Source organism: Pygocentrus nattereri, chromosome 11 (genome assembly GCF_015220715.1).
Source record: "Pygocentrus nattereri isolate fPygNat1 chromosome 11, fPygNat1.pri, whole genome shotgun sequence".
NCBI classification, from domain to species: Eukaryota; Metazoa; Chordata; class Actinopteri; order Characiformes; family Serrasalmidae; genus Pygocentrus; species Pygocentrus nattereri.
The window spans coordinates 13,737,339-13,760,021 of NC_051221.1; positions in this window are offsets into that span (position 1 = coordinate 13,737,339).

A 22,683-nucleotide genomic window follows, 5' to 3' on the forward strand; every position below is an offset into this window, starting at 1 on the left:
TGAAATTTTATGTTTACTGGGTCTGTTTTTCACTTAGTTCAGGACAGAGAGAGCCAAACAGGCTTTATTTATCTTAGTCTTTGGGGGGGTGCGGGGGCTTGTTTGGACGTTCTGTTTTTTTTATTAGTTTTAATTTGTATTAAATGAATGTATAATGTGTCCACAGTGAGGATGTTTCCTGTGCGGTCACCACCTGCTCCTCTAACACCTTACTGGGCTTTATTACTAACCAATCAGCTGTGCCTTCTTCCCTCTAGAATACTTTGTCACTCTCATTCCATAACATTGTGTCTTAGAAATGGTGAAAGTGAAGCAAAAATACAGTGCCATACAGTGCTGTGCAGAACTCAGAGACCACATGTAGTGTATTCATTTTTCAAGTCAAAATGGCGATTAACCCTATTTGCATGGCCAAGGTTTTATTACACGCATCTATAACCAGTGAATAACTCAACTGGTTTGCACTGAAGTCCTTGTGGTTGGTGAATAATAAGACTTAGTATGTCATTAGCCGGGGTCTTTAAGGGGTTAAGTAAAGCTATTAATTTTTTCCAGGAAATATTAAGATAATCCACTTGCTTACAGAAGGAGAAATTCAAAGCAAAAGAATTGAGCTTCCAAAACTGACCACCAAAACGGTCACATTTTCAGCTTTTAAGAGAAAATGCGCTGTGGCTGAGACAACGAAATAGACAAATTCAATCAAAGAAGCTGCTAGTGTTCTCAGAACAATGCACTGACCACCCCAGAGGTGGTCCAGACCTCAACATCACTGAATGTGTTGGGTTACTTGGATGGTGAGAGGCAGAAAATGCAACCAACTTCCATGACTGAACTTTGGAGGTGTTGAAGAACATCCCTTTGAATTTCTTTGAAAACATGAATGAAGTGTCCTGTGCAGAATGGAAGCTGTGACAACCCCCCCCCCCACCCCACCCCACTGGAAACTCCACTTGGACTCTCACTGGCTCCACCCATTCTCTTCCACTACTCACACCTGCAGCTCATATCCTTGGCTCATCAGCTCCCATTTACATGCCATTTAGTTTTCCCTGTTTGTTGCACATGATTTGTGAGTCATTACCTGAGTTCCTGGCTGTGTTACATTGTGCTGATTTTTTTTTCTCTGGTTTTGATTATGGCTACATCTCTGATGATGGCTGCCTGCGGTTTGACACCTGCCTGTTTTGACGAGAGTCGGATTACCTCAAATAAAGCCATTTCACACTTGCAACCATCCCACATGCTTCCTGTGTTACACGGACACAATAAAAACTAAAAAAAAAAAAACATGCTCTTTTCCCTTAACACTTCACTTTTACTTAATGGCTGAGATTGAACTCTGATCATTTCAGTCCATTAATACAACTAGATTTGATTCTTTAAATGTTTACGCAATGCAGAGCACAGCTCCTATTTTAAAACAACGTAAAAATAAAGATTAAAAATAAGAACAATAACGATGCACATATACACAACGGGTTGAATGCGTCTCATTAACTGACTCTGACTGACAGTATTACTCTTATCCTTTTTGAATGGTGTCAATCAGCTACAATCAGCCCTTTTTATTAGCATTGTAAGTTTATGTTCTATAATTGTAGGGTCTAATAAAGCACTGGTGGGGGTGTGCGATCTATTTTAGGCTTTAAATGTCAGTACACATAAAAAACACTCAGTTAAACAAATCATAGCACATCAGTTGATGGTGTGATATTCAGTTACATGCATCATGAATAAAGACTATATTTAACCCTCAGCAGTCAAAAAAATGTTGCTATACATTCAAATGCAATTTGGATTCATTTTACTTGGGTAGATGTTGCAATTATCGATGATATTCTTGATTTTAATCATTTTTAAAACGTATTGATCCATTCATATGTTACATCTTCAATCTTTTCCTTCATATTTTCAGCGTCATTACAGTACTGTAAAAAACAATACACTTGTAAATAAGCTGCCACATAACACTCCATTTAGTCATTTACGTTGTTCAAGTTGTTTCTGGATGTTCTAAATACGTCACTGACTTTGAATATGAGCCAGAATCTAACCCGATTTCAGTTATTAGAAATAGAAACCAGTGGAGGTTGTCCTATGTCATGGATCTTTACTGAAAGAGTCACTGGAAAACTGCTACATGCAGGGTAAAATATGTGGTCATGTCTTTTAGAAGCTTCAAATAAAACATGGAATGTCTTTTACAAGCTTTACATCAGCCAAAGGTTCATTTGCAGCAGAGTTAATGTTGACATAATGTTATTAACCTCACATGGATGCTAGCGGAAATTAATATTGTAGACGTGGAATTTTTTATGGCCTAATCTGAAGGCCTCACTCTACTAGACACAGTTCAACTAACCTGTTTTTAGGCTACTATATGTCAACTGATCAGGCATCTGGAGTATTGTCCAATGTAAGTGTGTGGGACGTCTGAAACTTTTACAGTGGTCTTTCTCCTCTTGTGTTTTTGCAAGTTAATTCCCGCAAAGAAACTTGCCGAGAACGTTACTCCAAGAACGCAAGTCTGTTCTTTTGTTCTTGATATTGAAAAATGCACACTGTTTAGTCAATTCACTGCATTTATAACCCACTGATCTTCTCTCTGTCTCTCTTTATTTCTCTGTCTCTTAGATTGTTGTCTTAATGTCGGGTCATGGTGCTAAATCATTCTGCTGCATTCTGGACAGGACAAGAGTCAATATCACCAGAAGAGCAGACACAGCACGAGTCCATTCAGAGCCACATCTTCTGTCCCTTTGAGGATGGAGGGAGTCAGAAGAGACATGTCTGTAATCTCCGGTTCGAAACCCTCGCTTTGATGACTGTTTTATTTCTATCTGTACAAGTAGCTCAAGTCTGCCAAAAACTTAAGTGACTCAAGTGTGTGTGTGTGTGTGTGTGTGTGTGTGTGTGTGTGTGTGTGTGTGTGTGTGTGTGTGTGTGTGTGTGAGTGATATACACACATTTAGATTAAGTGTGTGTTGACGGATCAGTCTTACAGGAAATAGGATTGTGTTTCTAAAGTAAGTGATGATCTAACACACCTGTATTAATAAATCACGTCTCTATGATGCTTTGGTCAACAAGGCCACCGTCTATTTCCACTCTGCTTTTCCACAGCAAGTGCATTGTTGGAACAAGACAGCAACATGAGATATATATCAAGATATTTGCAGATATTACGCAACTAATTACTTTTCGTAAGCCTACTTTGATGTCAAGAGCTACATGCACAGGCTATTAAAAATGAAGCATTCCTATAATGGTTCTTGGCTTGGGTGCAGTGGTGGCAGTATGACTGGGCCCACTAGCCCTCATAGAAAGAAAAGCTTTAATGCACGTTCAATATTAAAACCTCATGAATTATTAAATCAAATGAACCAATCAAAATCAAATTTTAACCAATATACATTAGCAGTGATACCGTTTGCCTCTGATTTGGAGTTATGTAGGCTGAGTTGAGACTGAATACATATATGTAGGATGCATGTTCAGAACAAAGAGATACGTAGAAGTAAGTACCTGTATTCAGTCAAAGGTCCATTTTGTAAAGATGGTTAAGAAGACAGGTAGTTTTACAGGATTAAATAAACAGAAATATGTATACCATCTTAAAAGAAACACCATAATTGCTTGTTTATTAACTACTTTAGAATCAGTGCACAAAGCTAACAGCTAAAATGGAGCTTGATGTGACCCAATTCCTTAATCCACAACTTCATGACAAGACAGCTTAGCTTTATTTTTCTGGTGCTGTATTTACCATTTAACCCCACAACGTGTTGTCATTATTGTTCAGAAGTGTGGTGCCTGTTGCATAATGCTGACATGACTATCCTGCATGATGATGTATTGGTCTGGGCTATTTGGGGTAATTTGGGGAAATTACACAGACCCTTTATCCCATACAAATCAACCAGTCAAATCACAAAGAAATCACATCACAGGACCTCCTCTGGTAAAACTAGTCCATCTCAAATAAGGCTTTAAATACTATATCCATCAAACAGATGCAGATCAGGTAAAGATAATGAAGCAATACAATTTATTCATGCTTAGATTAGCATATCCCAAATATGTTATTCAAATACACAGATTATAGATCAGGACAGTCTCCGTTGGTGTGATTGGAAAGAGTGTGATCTGAAGTGGCCCATACATGAAGTGGTTGGTATAGTGTAGTGGGTAAGACCTCTGCCTTCTATGTTGTAGACTGGGGTTCAATCCCCTGCCTGGGTAAGCACCCTACACTATACCAATAAGGGTCCTTGGGCAAGACTCCTAACACTGCCTTCACCTACCTGTGTAAAATGAGCAAATTGTAAGTTGCTCTGGATAAGGGACGTTACATGTACTGCTTACACACAATGCACCATTAGTCTTACAATTGATGATATCTCAAAGGAACATTTCTACAAATTCCGTATTAATTTTGTCTGAAAACTTAACTCCGCTTGCTCTCTTCTTGATCACCTGCTCCTGTCAGTCTCCTTCAGCTGCATTGTTTTCTGCCCCCACCTGTATTTTTATAATGATTTACAAGCTTTACAAGATTTATGAGAGGTCAGTCAGTTCGTATTTTGTTCAAACCGGCTAAATTCTACTCATCTAATTGGCCTTCTGTGCAGGTGCATAGCCAAGGGGTGGCCAGTGCCATTCTTCCGTGAACTGTGGCCACTCTTCTGGCCACCCCAGTTAACCTCTTGTTATATAATGAGATTATTGAGTAACTACAGGGACTTTATTGCAAACTGGTTATTTTTAAATTATAGAACGGTGTAATAATAGCAATAAAACATGGGCATTTAAGGGGTTAAATTAAGTGAGATCCATCATCAGTGAAGCAGTTGCCACTGAAAAGTGGGAACGGTTTCAAGTTTATATGTAAGTACTAGATATGAACTGAAGTGCAATTACTCAAAATGAACAAAACACAAACACACGCTAAGCTGCTTTTTTAATTACTTCATGCATGTTCTAAAACATTAAAACTGGCCTCACCAATTGATCTGAATGTTCTTTGCTCTTGTGTTTTATTGTTCTTCCGTGCTGTTGGCTGTAGAGCTCTGGATGCTCCTGGTGAGAACGTAAGTCATTGCATACCGTACTGTGGTCACATCAAGTTTTGTTTACATTGATTTTCGCTGAAAGCTACACTATACTATGGAGCAAGCTCTGCACGCAACTGTATCTACTTGTTTCAGTTAACTCAGAATAACAAAACCAGGCTCTTCCTCTCCTACCAGACCTGCTGTTTGCCTGCTGGGTGCTTTAGATTACATGAAAGTTCACAGTGACAGGAAAAAAAAGTGCAAAAATATGAGCCATGAGCACTGAGGTGTTGCTTCAGGGTAACGCGCAAAGTACATGCGAGGCAAGGCAAGTTTATTTATAAAACATCATTCACAAACACAGACAGTTCAAAATGCTTTACACATAAAATGATGAAATACATAAAAACATTATAGTTCTTGTGAGCGCGTACACACACACGCACACACACACACACACACACACACACACACACATGCACACATTGTGCTCTAGTCTTGGTTGTACCACGGGTGCCCTTGAGTGTCTGGCCCTCTTTCTTTCCCTGTCCACTCAGTACTACAGTAATCATCATTGTATTGCTTCCTGCACCCTATTACTCCACTCACCCTCACACATACACTTCCTGTCATATTTTTATTATATATCCTTTATTTTTAGTCTGTGGTGCTAAAGTAAATAGTCTGCTTGTGCTCAGGACCATTTGAAGTCCATTAAAAGCCGCACATTGTTTTGTTTCCTGTTTTGGTGGTTTGTTTTCTGGGTGATTGAGAACACTGAGAAATAAAAAGATGACTAAATGGACAGGCGCCGCTTCTTTAGGACACAGGTGTTTACCACGGTCATGGGGTGGGTGTTGCTGATGGGAAATCAATAAGAGATTGTACTGTCATTCGGGTATAAAGCATTGAAGCAACAACAAACAAGTTATCAAATCATAGCACTGATGTTGTAACAGGCCGTGAAGAGTGCTTTTTTAGAGCAAGACTGTCCTGAACTGACCGCTGAAAAAATCACAACCTGCTGTAAAACAAAGCAATAAGTCCCGTGAGGTTGTGTGTTACAGTGATTTTAAGTGGTTAAGTGGTGTTGTTAGGCAAGCAAAGTAAAACCTTCTTACCCTTCACCAACCTCAAGTGACGTGTTATTTCATTTTGAAATACTTGAAGTCTTTGTAATATACAAAATAGGCCCATACACGCCGTGACCATTCACATCAATTTATTTCTATATCAACGCTACCATAGTAGAATCAGAGCTTTCTATGTGCTACTTTGTTTCTGTCTCTGTAAAGAAGCATGAGGGTTCCACTGTTATATGCACTGTGATGCAGATCTGTGTCAATGCATTTGAATAAGGATTTTTTTGACGTGTGGCTTATATTCATATTTTTCTGTCTCCTTGTTTATTTTTCTGTGAGACAAACTCTATATATATATATTTTTTTTTTTTTTTTTTTTTTACAACTGTGGTAATCATGTTCTTATAAAATAAATGCTGCAACACTGAGAAATCTCATCAGTAACAGAGAGTAGAATAAATGGCAGAAATAGCCATGTTTTACATCACCTTATAGGAGTTAATACATCAACAATACTGTTACAACAAAACTGTGAGTGACTTATTTCTTTTGTAAAATGCCAAAATACAATATTCAAAAAACAGCAAATCTATAATGCATATTTGATTCAATTTCTACTGAGAAGTTCTTCTTAAAAAGCAACACTGTTTAGAAATCAGTACGATAGTCACCAAGCCACATAACCATTATTTCACAGGCTATTCATCTCAATGTATGCAAAAGTTTAACCATCCTTGCCCAAATGCTTATTTTCTAAATATAAATAAGCTAGCACATCTTCTCCAGACAAAACACTCAAATAAGGACTTCTTCTGCTAATTTTATAGCACAATTTAGGTTAACGCGTTGGAAAAATCAAACATTTAGTATAAAATGGGTGATAACTTTTGTACAGGCCACTTTCTTTTCTTTTCTCAACATGTTAGATTCAATTGGTGCATTAAAGTGAGCAGAAGTGTTTTCATTGTAAAGGATATGCTAATTTAGAAAATTCTCACTTAGAAAATCAACACAATGTGTCCTTTGACCAAACGTGTTATACGATTGACGTGACTGCATCACCTTTTTGTGGCAAGGAGAATCAAATTTTTCAACATTTAAATTTCACAGGCAGTCTTGGCAGAAGCTTGTCCAAAAACTCTTATTGGTTTAGCATGATGTGTTTGACCAAGGAGGGAAATAGTCCACTACAGGACAGTGGTCCTTTCTACTACACTGCACCAACTTCTACCTGCTATACAGTTTTATACAGCAACCACTGACAGAAAAACAAAAAACACAAAAAATTTACTGTATTGTGAGATTGATCCCAGGTGATGCTACAGCCATCCGTGTCCAGGAATCCAAGACAGCAAACTCATTTGATGTGTATAGTCATTATGTGTGTATGTGGATTATTTTACAATGGCTTCACAAAATGACTTTGCTAGTCGGATTTTAGCCCTGGAACTATGCATGTACTATGTATCTTTATGACTGACTACTTCTGTACGAGATAGCAGCTACGTCCACCCGTCCAGAAATGTCAAAACATCATCAGTATTAACAAGGTATTCCCACACAGTGGCTAGATTTGATGCTATCACACTACGCGTGACTTCACTTGACCCTGCTGTTAGTCTGCTAATCACCATGCTGTCAGAAGTGGGCTGTGGGATAATTACCTGAAAGCGCTCTCTGGTCCTGAATGCTTTCCTTAGCTATTAGAGCTCTGACTGACAGCAGATACTGTCATCCTATTAGAACGGTACTGAGCAGCTATAGAAGGGTTTTTTACACTGGATTATTGTGTGAAGTGACAAAGCTCTGATGTGGGTGTTTGATCCATTTTAGCAATTAAGTATCAGTACACATTAAGGCAGTTCACTCAAATAAATCCTGGTGTCAAGCCGAATGCAGAATTACCTGAAATGTTAACACAAGCGAAACTAGTATTTTAAACCTCTCTATGTAGAAACTTTAGGTGAAACAAAAGAAATGACATATTAGAAAACCTTAAAAAAATATTGGTTTTGACTTTGGTTGCTATGAGACTAACACCATCAAGTTGAGTTAAACTTGAGCGTTAAATCTCAGGCAAAACATGAGAACATGTACAATGATGTTAATTTATGCTAGCACCCATATGGGATTTCGATTAACGGTATAGTGCTAAGCTAACAAAGGCGCAAAAAACCTTTTTGGTCATTCTAGATAAAATAAAGACGTTGAAGCACATGAAAGATACCCCATGTGTTTTATTTGAAGCTAGTAACAGATATTAACATATATTTTCTCTTCTTTGTAGCAGTTTTATATTGACTCTTGTAGTAAAGAGCCGTGGCACGGTTGACTGAAATTTGGTTAGACTACCTCGCAGATTCACAGTCAGTGACATTTCCAGGACTTCCAGAAAGCCTAGACTGACTTTTTTATATTATTAGGCCCACCAAAATGATTGATTTCACTGATCAATCTTTGATTATGTTAGTGGTTAGTCTGACGTGTAAGGCCTTCAGTCCAGCTCCTGAAGACCTAACCACTGGGAGAGCTCACTTGGCTGTATCTACTGAGACCATGAAAGAAAGGCCTGGAAGAATGAATCATTTTCCACTGGACATTTCAAGATTTGTTTCCAACCAAAATGTAAGAATGACGTAAGATAATCTTGGCAATACTTGGAATTTAGATGCAATAAAATTAAATTGAAAAAGTGACAAAATGTGTATTTTGTAGTATCCAGAAGTGATGAGTTTTCTGAAGGCCTAAAAGCCACTCTATATTGAATAAGTAAGCACAAATAAATAAATAAATAAATAAATAAATGGTGTACCACTTGATTTTTTATTTATTTGATTAAAAGTAAAAGATGCAAAATTTTGATGGTAAATATTATTGGTTTTCAGTCCCCTGTGATTCTTGATATAAAAAAGTTGAGAAAGAGGTAAGGAAAGCTGTACGCAGCCATTGAAAATATAGAGTCTTTTCTGTGATCAAAGACGAGTGAACCGAGGCACTGTGAAAATTCAAATTTTGCATCCTGATGTTCAAAAAAGTTGACGTGCAGGTTTTGATGATTTATTAAGAATATTATTTTTCAAAAGGATTAAAGTATAGATGCTGGTCAGGTCATCAGGGTCATCAGACATTCTACCAAAGAACTTGACCAAAACATATGATTGTTTACTTTCTAGTCAAGTTTTAAATGAGTTAATGTTTTTTCATGAAATGATAAAAAGTCTCACTTTCAACATCTGATATGTGTTCTATGTTCTGTTATGAATACAATGTGGGTCTATGAGATTTGCAAATCATTGCATTCTGTTTTTATTTACACTTCTTTACATTCTACACAGCATCACAACTTGGGGTTGTACTTCTGCAGTCTTTGGCCAGACTCAGCCACATTTGAGTTCATAGAAACACAATTTCTCTCCCATCTGCTGAGGGGTGCTATCTCACTTCTGACACCAGTGTGGTGTTAGCATAGAATAAGACAGACAGCAGGGGTGAACCACTGCTCTGGGCAACTGAATGGCTGGGACAGAAGACAAGTCACTTTGAGTCACATCTCTGTTGATGGTAGTTCACAGACCCGCATCACCTACCCCACAGCCCAACACATTTACATGGAAAAGTTTCTCATACCATGAGTGCGATGCCTCCCAAGAGCCTATGCATGTGCCTGCTCTGCATGCCTTCCACACTCCCATGACAGTGCAAGCCAGTTTTTATTTTATGTACCAGAATTTTACCATTATCAATGTTACATATAAAACACATATAAGTTCATTAGTCATTTTTGAATTATGAAATTAAAATAGCAATACTTCTAGATTTCACTACCCTGGTTCCTGTCACCACCACTGAAAAGAAATCTGAGTTAGTAAGTTTCTCTACATTGTCCCAACACTCAACACATTTGTTTAAATCACAGTTGACATCATTTTGCAGCACAAACCTGTGGAACCCCCCTTTAACATTTTTTTACCCATAAGGCTGCTTGTGCTACTTGTGTCAGTCATCATGGTCATGCTGACATATCTAATTGTGCTGGAGCTATTCTGGACTCAAAATGCTGCATTCAGGAGCAGAGTTGCCCGGGTGAAGCCTTGCACAGCGTCACATTATAAGCGTACATGCAATCTCAGACTGCTCTCTTTCTTTCAGACGGAAGACGAAGGAAGAGGGCCTATAGTGGTCATTTTGTGGCGAGCCCTATAGAGCTTTTTCTACTCTCTTAAAAAAACCTTTCTTTTTTTTATGCGAAGGATAAACTACTGTAATGCTTCCCAAGATGTTTCCAGGAATATCACATCCTGTCTGACGTAATTTAATAAAAATGTTTTTCCCAGTAAAAGCGATGACAGCTGAGGCTGCATCTACACAGAAATTACTTTTTATTTATAGCACCCTCTAAACCACCTGTAGAGCTGTGTCCAGTCGGGCTATTTAGGGGACATTGGGGCCAGTCTATTATACACTCACTGTCCACTTTATTAGGTACGCCTACGGTCCTGTGAATAAGTTTTTGCACATTTGTCACACTTAATGGTTTAATACAATCATACAAATGTAATATGGAAACGAGAACACGAGGAAACAAATTTATTGAATGAGAAAAAAAATGCAAAAGCTATATTAATCATAGGAAAAAGTAATTGCCCCCATAAACGTAAACCATTTCTGCAAACTCCCTAGTGGCCAGTCTGTCAGCTGATTGTGAATTGGCTGAAATATTTAGAATAAATATGCTCAAATAAACTGTTTTTCACCTGTGAATCTGTTACTCAATAGGCTGTGACACTGTTGGCACTGTGAAATATTGTAACTGTGGGCCCAATCTATGTACCAGCACAGTCACAGGGCAGAGTATACTCTGATTTGACCGCAGTATGCTCCCACAATGCACCTGAATTTAACGTTCATTTTACTAAGGCAGTGGCTCATCACGTTAAGTGTGTGTAGCCCACCCACTAACCAGACCCCCTGAGTTACAAGGTTTAAACGGTGCTATGAAATGATGGAGCTGTCAACAACAAGGGACAAAAAAACTGAACATTCAGTCAATGGAGAGTCTTAATCTATAAAGATTTTTCCTTTAGAACATTCTAGAAAGCTGAGTGTGTGAAACATCTGTTGTTCATGCACTTACTGCAAATTTTGTGTGTTCTCTCACACAAGCGCTCTCAAAAAAAGGGGTACTACACTGTCACTGGGGCTGTATCCCTCTTGTCACTGGGGTGGTCCCTTCATTTTCTAAGCTTTATTGACCCCACACATCCCACCTTGTCTCCAGGCGTTTTATTTTATTGTTCTGTTTTAAAACATTTGGTTATGAAAAGGTGCAAATGCAAACTTTTCCCCTGGAAAAACTTATTTAAGGTTGACAACTGGACCTTAAATCCACTGCTATACCTTTGAGGGAACATTTAGATTGTTTACACCTTGATAAACACTTTAATTTCGCTTTTCACCAGCAATGAATCACTCCACTATTATTTGAGATCAACTCCACTTCTGCTAATAGCTCTTCCAGTGCTTTTCTTTCTTTTTGATTTTTAGTATATATATATAAAAAGTTTTTATTCATAACAAAGTTTGAACAACAGGATTTGCTCATATTTGTGACCTTTTCTTTTTGTAGCTTAATAATAACCTGAAGTGTAAGGATACTGCATAAACACACACACACACACACACACACACACACACACACACACACACACACACACTGTCTGAACTAATCCTATTCATTTTGAGGAACATATTTTTGTGTAATTTATTAATTGTGTTTACATCAGGTTGGATTTACAGCAGCATCATTTATCAGACGCTCTTATCCAGAGTTGGGAGGACTTGGGGTAGTTCATATTTACACCACTTTCAGGAAAGTTTATACTTTTATTTTGTAGCAGCGATGTGTTTGTTGCTTGTATGCACATTACTAACGTTGCTGAGACATATTTTAAAAACAATTAAGTGTAATAAAAGTGCAAAAACCAAGGAAATTTGAACTTTTTTCACATCACTGTATCTCTTCATATTGTCCAATTTAGAAGGTCTGCTTCCTGCATAGCTGCTCCCTTTACCCAATTCAGGGCCCAAACAGGGCAGGCATTATTTGTGGGGAGGATCATTCTCTATACTGCATTGACAGTGACATTGACAGTAATAGTGCTCTCTCAGACTCACATGCGGTCACTTGTTTCATGGTTCTAAAACTGAGGGTCTCTAAGATGCTTCTTAAGAACCACAGACCCAGTCTTGGCCTGATATTGTCAGGCGGCAGACCACCTTCAAACAATTGATTTTACACCTATATAATGGAGTTAAAAGTAGGTGGAGATCATGAAGTGACTAATACAAGGTGGGTGCTTCAAGTAAAGTGGATGATGAGTATATCAGGAGCTATAAATGAAGATATGTCCATAATTTCTTGCAACATAAGAGTTCTTTCCTCTTAAATGGCCAGGGTTTTATCAACACTTCGATAACAGCCAGCCAGTTGTCATTGGAGTCCCTGTAGTTACTGTATAATAAGCCATAGTATGTACCCAGCCTGGGATCTCTAGGGGTTAGGCACACCTAGAAGAAAGCTTGGTGCACAGATGCCCTTGCGAAGCTAGTCGAAACTGCAGCCTGCCTCTGATAATTACAGATAATTACCGCCAACCCAGAATGTAAACAACCAATCACTGCAGTTTATCCAGTTTAATCAACTAATCACTGCAGCCTCTGCAGCTTAATTAACCAATCATCACAACAGCCAACTGCACACAGCGCTCCTGTATGTCAGCAGAGCTGGATTCTTGCATGAGTTACTGGCTTTATCTTATGTGTAAAAATGAGAGCTTTAGAAAAGGGACCCAGAGAAGCACATTATGAATAGATTCTCATTAAAAACATGTCATGGAGATGGCGATAATGGTTGCCATGTTGTGGCACTCCTGTAACAAATTGTGGTGCGTAATTGGGGCATAACTGCAGCAATCCGTGGAGGACCAAAGACAATAGCTCCTGCAGATATCCAGTATCATGATGGTGCACTGACAGTCATTCAAGCCAGTGACATTCTTGATTCTATTCTGTTTCATCACTGAAGTTCCCGCTTCAGTATATGACTTACTTTATATTATCATTTCTTTCTGGCATTACCTGAAAAAACTATGCTTTCTATATGAATAACATATATCCACACAATAATTGCAATAAGCAAGTAAACTGGAAGATGAAACTATGTTAAGATAATTCTTTATTGGTGCCACCACAGGGGAAAGTCACTCAGGAAAAGAGTAACAAGAAGGAAATGAACAAACAGGGTATTTATCTTGTTCATTGTATACACAATATATTTAAACAACTCTTTACACTATAAGGACATTTACAAGCATTGTACGTGGACTATTGCACATGAGGTATGATTATATAAGGTGTTTGAGGTCTAATAGGGGGGTGGTGGGGGAGTCTACTGGGAGTAGTGCTGGTTGGACAGTCTAACAGCAGCAGGAAGGAAGGAAGGTGCCTCCTGCATACACTTGGGGTGAGGCAGGCTGCCACTGAAGTGTCATGCATGGGGTGGGAGCTGTTCCCCAGCATGGTTGCTAGTCCGGCTAACATCTTCCTATCTCCCGCAAACTTGCACTGGGTCTAGGGGGCTTCCAAGGACAGAGCTGGCCCTCCTAATGAGTTTTTCAAGTTTCTTCCTGTCCACAGTTGAGATGCTGCTAACCCAGCTGACCACTCCATTAAAAGTGACTGATGGCAACACAGCGTCAGCAGTGTCCCTTGCACTTCAAATGACCTGCTCTGGCCTTTCCTATAAAGTGCATATAAAGTTGATATAATATAATATAATATAATATAATATAATATAATATAATATAATATAATATAATATAATATAATATAATATAATATAATATAATATATTATTTGTTAAAATAATATACATTTCATTCAGCACTTTTCTCAGTGAACTGTTGCATAACATCCACCAGACTTTAATAGAAGAACAAAAAAGTTACATCATCTGAACCCTGCATGATCCACTACTTCTATACGAGCAATGAAAGAGGCTTTTCTTGCGGCGGTACTGGGGCAGCAACATACACGCACCACTTAACTCAGACTTACTAATGAGACAGACACGTAATTAGGTAAGACAGTTTTCCTTTATTTTCTTTATTCTTCATTTTTTCACTTATGCAACTCCTCCAGCCTTGAGTCAGGTCTCTGTTCTGTCTCTCTTATGAAATTCTAGTAGAACCGCTCACCTTGCTGCAGCTAAATCTGACCAACTGCTTTTGAACAGGATTATTTTAGAGAGACAGATAAAGAGACCTATAGAAGTGAAAGAGATGAGCGGGTTATTCTCTTAGACAGTGAAGTGCTCTCTACTACTCTCTACTCATCTTACTCTATTCTCTGCTCTTTCATTTGCGAGAGTTTTAATTGGCTCATCACTATCTATTCTATGTTCTTTTATTAGTTATTAATTTTTGGTGTAGATCTGGGCCTAAAATTACTACCTTGAACTAAATTCTGGAGATGATGCACAATGCCTCCTCAAGAACATTATTCAATAAGAGATTGATTCATTTTAGCAAACAGTCATCTGTTAGGAGCACGGTATGGTATAAGGTATTTATTAAGCTCAGTTTCCATTTATGGTTATTAAAAAAACATTTATAAATACCAAGTAGCTGGGCTTATTGATCATGATCTGCTTGATTGAGCATGATCTTGCACAAGTCTCAAAAGTTGTGTAAGCATTCTCTAGTTTTCTGCTGAATGCCTAGCGCAGCTGTTGTTGACTCTGGCATTGGAGGGCCAGATTCCTACAGAGTTTGGTGATTTTACTGCTCCAGCATACCTGATTTCGGATAGTTACCAGGATTGGTTGGTGTGCTACAGCTGGGATTCCGGATTCCGGCCCTCGGCTCCACATCTCTGGATTAGTAGCACAAATTAAAATGATTAAAAAATGTCTTCAATTTCATCATAAGCTCTTCTTATAAACTCAGAAAGCTACTATGTATCCATAAAGTAGAACCTGGGAAGTTTCTAGGAAACATCTAAGTTGGGAAAGTCCATTTGAATAGTAAAGCATTATCATTACAATTAGAAAAAAGTAATTAGTAATTATGGTTGAACATTGCAAAGCAATTGCCCTTAATTTTATATTCCTCTTCTTCTCTTTTATTATTCTTATTTTTCAGTCAGGCCACAACTCATCCTGCAGTTTTCAAGATATTGATACCGTTCCAATGCGATTGTTTGGTCTAATTGTGTGACTCTGGCTTGTATACAGCTTTTCAAACAAATGCATGGTTTCCATGTAGCAAAGGAATTTTTTCTGAATTTCTTTCCAAAGGAATGAATGGAGTGCAAATGTTCTGGCAGCTTTCTTGTGTCACAATGATACAAATACACTAACATGCATACTCAACACACCACATACACTTCACAGAGTACACACACACACTACACACAACACACCATACACTCCACAAACACACTCAACACACACATACAAAACAATCATACTCCACACGCTACATAAACATGCACACACACACACACACACACACACACACACACACACACACACACACACACTTTTATGGTAGCAGTGTATTTTAGGTAGCAGTGTATTTAAGGTGGCACTGGATTTAAGGTAGCAGATTTAAGGTAACAGGAGATTTAAGGTGAAAGTGGATTTAAGGTAGCAATGATTTAAGGTAGAAGTGAAGTTAAGGTAGCATGAAATTTTGGGTGGCAGTGGACCACCAACTTAGCAATACCATAGCAACCACAAAGCAAACACTTAGCAACACCATAGCAACCAGCCAGAAACACCAGACAAATCAACATAGAAACTAGCAACAACATAGCAGGAAATGGGAAACATTTTAGCTGCGCAACCATTCTGTATTTCCTTCACAAATGCTCATTTCTACACCACGTTCCAAATTATTATGCAAATGATATGTTTCCCTGATTTTCCTAAATGGTCGATGCAAATGAGTCAGTATAATAAAAGTCATCACCCGTTAGAGTATAAATTGAATTTTGTTGAACAAACCTCCCAATGATAACAGTATATCCTTCAAAAATAAAAACTCAAAACGCACTGTTCTAAATTATTATGCACAGCAGAGTTTCAAAACATTTTATAGGTTGTAAAGAACTGAAAATGGTCATTTGCTGAATTTGCAGCATTAGGTCACATTCACTGAAATCAAAAGCTATTTCAATCAAAAACATCCTAACAGGCCAAGTTACATGTTAACATAGGAACCCTTCTTTGATATCACCTTCACAATTCTTGCATCCATTGAACTTGTGAGTTTTTGGAGAGTTTCTGCTTGAATTTCTTTGCATGGTGTTAGAATAGCCTCCCAGAGCTGCTGTTTTGATGTGAACTGCCTCCCACCCTCATAGATCTTTTGCTTGATGAAACTCCAAAGGTTCTTTACAGGGTTGAGGTCAGGGGAAGATGGTGGCCACACCATGAGTTTCTCTCCTTTTATGCCCGTAGCAGCCAATGACACAGAGGTGTTCTTTGCAGCGTGAGATGGTGCAGTGTCATGCATGAAGATGATTTTGCTCCGGAAGGCACGGTTCTTCTTTTTGTACCATGGAAGAAAGTGGTCAGTCAGAAACTCTATATACTTTGCCGAGGTCATTTTCACACCTTCAGGGACCCTAAAGGGGCCTACCAACTCTCTCCCCATGATTCCGGCCCAAAACCACCTCCTTGCTGACGTCGCAGCCTTGTTGGGACATGGTGGCCATCCACCAACCATCCACTACTCCATCCATCTGGACCATCCAGGGTTCTACGACACTCATCAGTAAACAAGACTGTTTGGAATTAGTCTTCATGTATGTCTGGGCCCACTGCAACCGTTTCTGCTTGTGAGCACTGGTTAGGGGTGGCCGAGTAGTAGGTTTATGCGCCACAGCAAGCCTTTGAAGGATCCTACACCTTGAGGTTCGCGGGACTCCAGAGGCACCAGCAGCTTCAAATACCTGTTTGCTGGTTTGTAATGGCATTTCAGCAGCTGCTCTCTAAATCCGATGAACTTGCCTGGCAGAAACCTTCCTCATTCTGCCTTTATCTGCACAAACCCGTCTGTGCACTGAATCAGCCACAAATCTCTTCACAGTGCGATGATCACGCTTTAGTTTTCGTGAAATATCTAATGTTTTCATACCTTGTCCACGGCATTGCACTATTTGACGCTTTTCGGCAGCAGAGAGATCCTTTTTCTTTCCCATGTTGCTTGAAACCGGTGGCCTGCTTAATAATGTGGAATATCCTTCTTAAGTAGTTTTCCTTTAATTGGGCTCACCTGGCAAACTAATTATCACAGGTGTGTGAGATTGATTTCAGTGATCCAAAGAGCCCTGAGACACAATACCATCCATGAGTTTAAGTGAGAAATAAAAAAATTAATCTTTGACACTTCAATCCAATTTGCATAATAATTTGGAATGTGGTGTAGTTTATAATAAATTGCTTTTCTGAGTTAAATACCTCAGTACTGCTCATAATTCCTATTTGGAAACTTGGAATTTCTTGAAAAGCTCTTTTGAGCTTCAATTCAGTGATCACTTTATTGCGGTGACTCACAAAAAGAACAAAAAGCAATAGCATGTTCTGATCTTTTTGTGTGTGTGCAGACTTTTGAGTTTCTGATGCTTTTAGATTGCTAAATATAGATGGATATTTAGATAATTGGACACTTTTATATATTTTGTTGGTGCTATTAATGGTGATTTACCAAAGGCTACATTCATTTTTACCATAAATGAAGCACTAACCAAAAACCTCTTGTGGTAAACTAATGTCAAAGCTATTTGAGGAGTTTTTTATCTGCACACAGCTGCAGAACAAGCTTTTCGAATTGAATCAGCGTGGGTTAAAACCCTCCTGGACTGGAGTTGAAGACCCCTGATCTATATCATTATCACAGGACTGACAGTGAAGCACAGTGATAGTGATAACTTCAAAGTAATGCTGACCCAGTGATAAAAAATCATTAAGTCTGACGCTGAAGGGATTGCTGCACCATTCATCCTCAAACCATTTGACCATTTCCAAACGCTTCATTAACACTGACCCTTACATCACATAGTGCTGGGATTTGTGCCAGAGCTGACCACTTCTTTCTTGCATCAGTGGTTTTCATTTGCAGAGCCTTGTTGAAGAAATTACTGTGCTACATTACCAAAAAACCTCTCTTGACATTTAAAAATACATGTAATTCCTCTCCTTTCTTGTAAATCAATTGGATTTAGCGAGAACATGCTTACTTTTAATGTACCTTTCAACTGAGGAGAATTTGAGGGATCAACTAAATTGTGCTTGGTACTGCTGAGTAATTCTGTGCGCAGCTGCGGTGCCCGCTGATTTGGATAATTACGTGGCTATCCAAAGTCAACTTCTTTTATGTCTTCTTCTTTCCATTATTCTTACTATTTTGAAACATTTCCAACCACCACAACCTTCCAAAAAACTTAATGAGATATTTGTGAGCAAGGTTGGTGCTTTTTAGAATGATAGCACTTTGGCATCCTTTGCTCCATCCTACTATTTATCCATTTTCTTGTAGGCTTATACAGGCCATGTTAAATATGGCTCTCATTTTGATACCTTTTAAGGTGAAACCACCAAACTTGTGGTGAAGGCTGTAAACTGTTGTACAGTGCGAGTACATATATCTTTCTTTAAGGTACAAACAATGTACAAGAGTGGTTTTAAAATCCAACTGAATACCTTAAACAAGATTTTGATTGAATTCCAGTGTGGTACGTTGATCGGACGCCACCTGTGCAACAAGTCCAAGTCAAATTCCTCGCTACTAAATATTCCACAGTCAACTCTCAGTGGGATTATAACAAAGTGGAAGCGATTGGGAACGACAGCAACTCAGCCATGAAGGGGTGGGCCACGTAAAATGACAGAGCGGGGTCAACAGATGCTGAGGTGCATAGTGCGCAGAGGTCGCCAACTTTCTGCAGAGTCAATCACTACAGACCTCCAAACTTCATGTGGCCTTCAGATCAGCTCAAGAACAGCATAGAGAGCTTCATGGAATGAGTTTCCATGACCGAGCAGCTGCATCCAGGCCTTACGTCACCAAGCGCAATGCAAAGCATGGAATGCAGTGGTGTAAAGCTCCGCCACTGGACTCTAGAGCAGTGGAGACGTGTTCTCTGGAGTGACCAATCACGATTCTCTGTCTGGCAATCTGATGGATTAGCCAAGTGTAAAGTTTGGTGGAGGGGGGATTATGGTGTGGGGTTGTTTTTCAGGACTTGGGCTCGGCCCCTTAGTTCCAGTGAAAGGAACTCCACCTTTATCCCTCCTTCATCCTGATTTCCCATCCCATAGACTTACATACCTTTTGCATGGGCTTGTTGCTCTTAAGATAGAATCACCAAATCTGGTTTACATGTATGGCTGTTCTAACTCAAACCTTTCTGTTTTTCTACTCTGTTATCCTGACATTTTTCTCTTCTTTCCATCATCTATTTCTATCCCATTGATTCTGAAACTAAATGAATGTTGAGGCTTTAACCATTAACTTGATATGATATGGGGTTAAAGCGCAGGAGTACATTTGATCCTGACAGTATTTGAGTCGGTCTAACCTTATTCTTTTCTTTCATCCCTCCACCATTTCATAGAAACTCATTCATTTTGATACTGTTTGATTTGCAACCCCCCAGATCTCATGCAAAGATTCAGCTTTTGACTCAAAGTAAATGACTGCACTTCACACTAAGAGCACTTGTCTAATTTAAGCTTTGCTACACTTACTTCTCTTTCCATCTTTCCACAGAAAATCATTGATATTGATACTCCAGAGTGATAGAAAACTATTGTAGCATTCACTTTCTTCTTTTCATACTATTCAAGCTAGCAAGTTTTAGAGGAGGATTTAGCTGTTGTCCCAAAACTGCACAGAGCACTCATCTATGTCTCTCTGCTATCTTATCCTCATGTACCAGTAAATTGGGTAGAATTATTTTGTCTTGTGATCCAAAATCCATGCCAGCATTTCATACAAATAAGACCATTTTTTTGCCAACTCAAATTTGCCAGCTCAACAATTACAGCCTCGTTTCCAAAAAAGTTGGGACACTGCAAACTATAAGTAAAAACAGAATGCAATGATGTGCAAATCATTTAAACCTTATATTTAAGAGACACCAGCATCAACAACACAACATATGGCTGTTGTCGGAAGAAAACCTGAGATCCCCAAAATGGTAACGAACATTTGAGGTAAAGGAAGAACTGATTTTAGTAGCCAGTTTGATTTTAGCAGAACCATTTGTTTAAAAACACAATTGTTCATTTACATTAGGGTTTACAATCATTTTAAATGGAAAGATTTACATTAGCCTCATCATGGGCTCAAGGTTAGGGAACCTGCCCTGTGACTGGAAGGTCACCGGTTCGATCCCCTGTGCCGACAGTATGTGCCTGAAGTGCCCTAGAGTGAGACACCTAACCCCCAACTGTTCCCTGGATGCTGCGGATAGGGCTGCCCACCACCGCTCTGGGAAAGTGCCCTTTAGTGTGTGTGGTCACTAGTGTGTATACGTTGTTTCACTGCACAGATGGGTTAAATGCAGAAGTGAAATTTGCCCATTGTGAGAGTAATAAGGGTCACTTAATAATAATAATAATAATAATAATAATAATTAACAATAATAGTGCCAGTGCAAAACTAAAATATTTCAAATGAATGATGTCTGATAATTTAATGACTGATAAAGTGCCCAGTTCACTTTTATTCCCTTTCTCACACATACACACGCAGCAAATCAGAGAATGTCTAGACTATGTGTAGTTAACACAGATGAAAGCATTGCTGCTGGTACACCCACACACCCACACACACACATTGTGAGTCTATGGATTTACTTCCATTGCTGAAGACACACACACACACACACACACACACACACACACACACACACACACACACACACACAAACTGCAGAGGCAAACACAAAGAAACAGCCCATTAACTCTGACCAGACATCTGCACTCAAACTGCAGCATGATCTGCATTCATAATGTAGGTGAGCGCATTAGAGCTGAACTAGACTCAGCTTAGCTCTATTCTGCACTAGTACAATATGGTATTGCAGCTATACACCTACTTTCCTTGAATCCTGCTACATAATGCTGACATAACCATGCATTAAACATGTCATGGTAGATGCTGCATGTTGTGAGATGTCATAACAGATTATGTTTAGTAATATAACGGTGTCATTTGACTATTACTGTTAATGTACGATGCTACGTTAGCCATCAATGAAAATCTGTCATGACAATTAATGGTAATGGCAATGTGACATCTTCATATTACTGGACACAACAGTGCTTCAAAATATTGAAGTATTGCTCGATTCTCGGAACTACAAAGTCTGTAAAGAAATATAATTACAAATACCGCCACATGCAAGCTGACATCATAAAACTGCCAACACCCCTTAACCCCTTAAAATCTTAGCCTTATTACATTTAATGGCTTATTATTTAGTAACTGCAGAGAAGTTAGAGAAGTATTTATTAAAACTTTGGGCCATTTAAGCAGTTAAACTGCAGGCTTTTTATTCAGCTATTGGTCTTGATATTGATTGGTTGGTAGAGGAGGGTTCATCTGAGGTCGGCCTGTTGTCAATTCGTTGTGTAGTGTTTTGATTGGAGACAAAAGAATATCTTCTCTAATCCTCTCAGAAAGTTTAGTATAAGTTTTAGCACTTTTATGCTCTTTTTTTTTCCAAATTGACTTTTGGCTTTTCATTGGACCAAATTACAGTCATCTCCTCCTCTTCCTGCTGCTCATTTATGCTTCTCTTCTGGTTCCTTTTCATCTTTTTTTGCTAAACGGGTGATGATAGCCTGCCTCAACTTTCTGTAAGTGGCCCAAAAGTCTGAACCATCCAAAAAGTGTTTTCACATTGCAGACTAACCAAACCATGGCTCAGTTTGATTCAGACTGAGATTATCTCTTTTGTTCAGACCAAATTTTGGCCACTTAGCACCTTTCACATCTGCTATTTTGGTTCAGACCAAACTGGAAGGTCTGAAGGTCAGGGTCAACAGCAAGGCAGGTGTAAAAGTGCCTTTAGTTTTTGACATTACATTACTCACAGACATTAACGTCTCCTGAGTATTTAAGGTTTGACACAGAAGGAATCCAGTTCTAGACCATCCTACCTCTGTTTGTTTTGCAGTGGGCATTACAGGTTTGCTTTAGTTTTACAGTTAATGAGTGGTTTTTGCTTCAGTTCCAGTTTTCGTTAATGATACTGATTCGTTGATGCTACTACCAAGGACAGTATGTCAGGAATGCTTAAACTACGAAATGATGATACAACCTCAGAGGTTGGAACGATTAAAAAACTCAAAAGATATTTCTGAAATATGGGGGAAAACGTACATAAACACGGACATGAGGTAACCAGAGGCAGCAGCAGAGGACATATTCAAAAACACCATTCATTTTGTCCATAGGCAGAAATGCCTT